The following is a 4,308-nucleotide window of genomic DNA, read 5'->3' as shown; positions in this document are numbered from 1 at the left end:
TGAGCAAACGCGGCACCCATCGCGCGCAGAGCTTCTTCATGCCCAAAACTGAATGCACGATACTGCCCACACGTTCCAATGATATGCCTACAGCATTAGCTATCTCTCTCAATTTCACTTTGGAATCATTCAACATCATATCATGGATTTTTTCGACATTTTCTGGTGTAGTGACTTCTTTTGGGCGCCCAAATCGTTCTGCATCAACTGTGCTCGTACGGCCACAACGAAACTCGGTAAACCATTTATGAATCGTTCCAATCGACGGTGCAGAGTCCGGGTAATACTTATCCAGCTTGGCCTTGGTCTCGGATATCGTTTTCTTGCGAAGATAGTAGTGTTTGATCAAAACTCGAAACTCAGATTTTTCCATATTAAAAAAAACTCGGAGGTTAGTCGCTTCTCAGTGCTGTAACTTGTAAATGCGTAAACATAAATGGCTGAAGTTTTGACAGGCGTCATTTGAAGGATCAAGCTCGACGAAAATGGTTCATATTAGTGAATACTAATGCAATCTCTTAGAATTTTCAGGTACTTATCAGACTGCCTAGAACATAAACTTAAACATTTTTACTAAATTTATAATGTTCTAATAACTAACATTAACGTTCAATATAACTAAATATTTGGTTCCACTCACACACGATTCTCCATACAAGCATCATTGCACCAATCTTTCCCCTTATCCTTATTCGTCTTTTCTCTTGCTAGTCTTTCAAATGCTCTAACATATCTGCAGAGACCGGGAATAGGTTTTCCTGACAATGTGAGGTAAACTTGCGATGAATTAAAAAAAAGAAGACGATTTTTCTCTCAAACAGTTTGTTTTTTAATTTGATAATATGGTTGTTTTATTCTTGTCTATAAAAAATAGGAAAATTTTGAAAATTCGTACTTTGAAACGTTCTTTCAGTAAATAATAATATTATGTTTTTGAAATTCAGAACTATGCAAGAAAAACTGACCCAACTTAAAATATTTTTTCATAACAAATGTATCGAAAATTTGATTTTCGATGCCCCCGTAGCGGGTCGAAAGTTGTGTTTTCAACCCTAGACTAGAAAGTAGAAACAGGCGACTGCGAAAGTAACTTTACGCTGTAACCGGTATCGAAAGTATATACATTTTACTTTATCTGCAGTTGTCTGTAGTTATTCTCCCTCTTATCGTACATCGTTTCGAGAATCTTATCATTCTAACCTATATCTGTCACTGTGTACGTGTTGACAAAGAATAACAACTTTGATGAGACGTAAAGAAGTTTCAGACATCTCAAGTAAAATTTTCGATACATTTTTTACGAAAAAGTGTACGCGCAAGTCGGGGCGAGGCAACAATTTCACTCGTGTGATATCTGCCCTCGCTTCGCTCGGGCAGCTAACTTCACGTTCGTGCAATTGTCGCCTTTCGCCCCTAGTTGCGCAATATACTATTCAACTGCGCAGATCGGTTACGCTGCTGGTGTTTTTCATGCAAGAGTCAACACCGTCTTGTCCCTTGAGCTGAGAAACAGCGTGGGCCAGCAGTTCTAGGAATTGCAATACAACAGTTACTACGCTCAGAGTCGGGTGTATTTATCTGTATCATTATTGATAGTATTTATTGATATCAAAGCGACCCGCGCTTTTCGGCATATGCGCAGTTGAAAAAGTTGCTCACAGCGTCCTCATCGACTTAAGACCGGGGCAGCTAATAAACGTCACTTGACAAAAATAACTTGAAGGTCGCGGGAGAGGTGGAGACCCCTCCAGGATAGAAATAAATAAATCCTTTCGTTTCAAGGCCGGCGAAATAAGAGAAACTTCACTGTAATTAGCTTAGTATCTAGGGTTTCGTAGTCCCAGGCAGAAACCCTCATAGTTTTGATCGGGTGTCGGTCCATCGGTTGTACTTTTCTCTTACGATGGGAAATGAGAGATGGGAAAGTGAGGGGAAATTAGGGAGAGTAGAGGAAGTTAGGGGAAACGAGATAAGGGGAAGTAAGCGAAGTCAGGGCAAACGAGGTGAAAGGAAGTAGGGGAAGTGATGGGAAATTACAGGCGGGTAGTAACGGGGTAGTGGAAGTAGTAGAACTGAGGGGAAGTAGAGAAAATGATTAAAAGAGAGCTTAGGTAATAAGGAAAGTGAAGGGAGGGCTAGTAGGGCAGTGCGGGTGAGTAGTGGAGAGAAAGTGATGGCATTGGAATGGAAGTACGGGAAGTAGATTGTTAGCTGCAGAATGAGAAGAGGGGCAAGTAGATAAGGAAGAAGTTCGGAAACGGCGGTGCAGCGAAAGGTGATGCAAGGCGAGGGGAAATTAGGGAAATATGTAACAGGAAGGTTTGGACGAATTAATTAATGTCTTAATAGGCTACGACATCTTTTTTCATGCGCATGGCGCCTACTTTCACTAATTTTTATTAATTTTTTAGTCGAATAGGCGAATCAAAAGACATGTATGTCCTTCGTATTTTTTCAAGGAGGAGTACTGAAGGGAAGCATGAATAAATTATAAGAGGGAAACTAGGGTAAGTGAGAGAAAATAAGAGGATGGGAAGAAGAAGTAATGGGAAATTATGGGAAGTGTGGGAGGGATGTTTTTTCACGGGAGGGGTAGCGAGAGGAAGTGAGGGGAAATGATGGGTGGGGTGGTAAGGGAAATGAGTGCAAATGAGAAGGTAGGAATTAGAGGAAGTGGCGGATAGGGAAGGAGTGAAAATGAGAAGGTGGAAAGGGATGTAGCGGTAATGTAGGTTTGGGAAGTAGGGGGAAGGAGGGGAAAGTAATTAGGGCGAGTAAGGGTAACTAAGTGGAGGGGAAGTAAGGGGAAATGAGAGGTTGGGAAGTAGAAAATTTCAAAAGCATCGTTCTCGCTTTTCTTCAATGCCGATTGCGTAATTTGAAAAACTCGATAGATGAAATGTTACGAAATTCACGCACATAGTTAAGAATTGAATTTCAGTTGAAGGTCGGTGACAGAGAATATCACATTTTTGTTCATAATAGAACTGACAATAAATAAAATTTATCAATTTAAAATTTTATTATTACATCTTCAGTTAAATAAATAAATAAATAATTAATTAACTAAACAAATTCTCAACAAAAGTGTTAAATTTTTAACTAAGAAAGATTTTTTTAACAATAAAGAAAAAAACTTCTCATACGAAATGTTGAGTTTTCAAGTCATAAGGACGAATTAAAAAAAGTTAAAATTACAACACAAAAAATATGCATTTTCTACCAAAGCAATTGAATTTTCGACTGAAAAATACGAGTTTCTAACAAAATAAGTCAATTTTCAACTAAAAAGATCAATTCTCTGTCTTTAATTTGAATTAAAATGATACATCGTCAATGAAGAAAATAAATTTTTGAACAAATACATGGTTTAATTTTAACCCAGAAGATGACTTTTCTACCAAAAAAGACAAATTTCCAAAAAAATAGATCGATTTTTAAATAAAAAAGATAAATTTTGAACAAAAAAAAGAATAGTTTAATGTGAAGTTAGAGGAAGAAGACTTTAACCCATCAGCTGCGGAATTTTTTTTCTGTCTCAGATTTTCAACTCCTTTTAGATGCTTCAGCCATATTACTTCAAGTAACTTAAACTAATTAGCTCATTTACTAATTCAACTAATTACTCAAATAACTAATATTTTAACTAAATAATTAAAACTTAACTGATTTAACTAATTTAAAAGAGATCAAACGCGTGGCACCATACGGTACCGCCAGCAGCTGATGGGTTAAGAAAATAAAATAAATTTGCGACGAAAGATTTCAATAAATACAAGGAATTTCAAGAATTCGAAAAGATTTCAGAAGATTTAAAAATATTTATGACATTTAAAAATATTCCAAGGTATTTTCAAGGCATTTATAAAAATGCAAGGGATTTAAAAAGATTTCATAGGATTGAAATTTTTTTTCAATTTTTCCAAGGAATTTTAATAGATTTTAGAAGGTATACAAACATTTGGAATATTTTAAAAGAAAACAAGGAATTTCAGAAGATTTACAAACATTACAAAGGATTTTAAAGAAATTTTAACAGATTTCACGGGATTTTATAATACACCATAGGATTTCAGTAATTTACAAGGATTTTAAAGACTCTTAATAAGGTATTTCAATGTCGGTAACGATAATTTTATTTCTTTTTTCAATTGTGATACTTGTAAATAGGCTACGTCACCTGTAACAGTATGACATAGTTAAAAGAGATTTTGCTTCAAAATTATGAAATCGAATTATTTACACAAGGAAAATAAAAACGAGTGAGGTACGTTTAATTTGCTTTACGTATTCACGCCTCGTGTGCTT

This window comes from Belonocnema kinseyi, chromosome 2 (assembly GCF_010883055.1).
Source record: "Belonocnema kinseyi isolate 2016_QV_RU_SX_M_011 chromosome 2, B_treatae_v1, whole genome shotgun sequence".
Lineage (NCBI taxonomy): Eukaryota > Metazoa > Arthropoda > Insecta > Hymenoptera > Cynipidae > Belonocnema > Belonocnema kinseyi.
The sequence above is the reverse complement of the archived record's forward strand: the minus strand, read 5'-3'. Positions refer to the sequence as shown.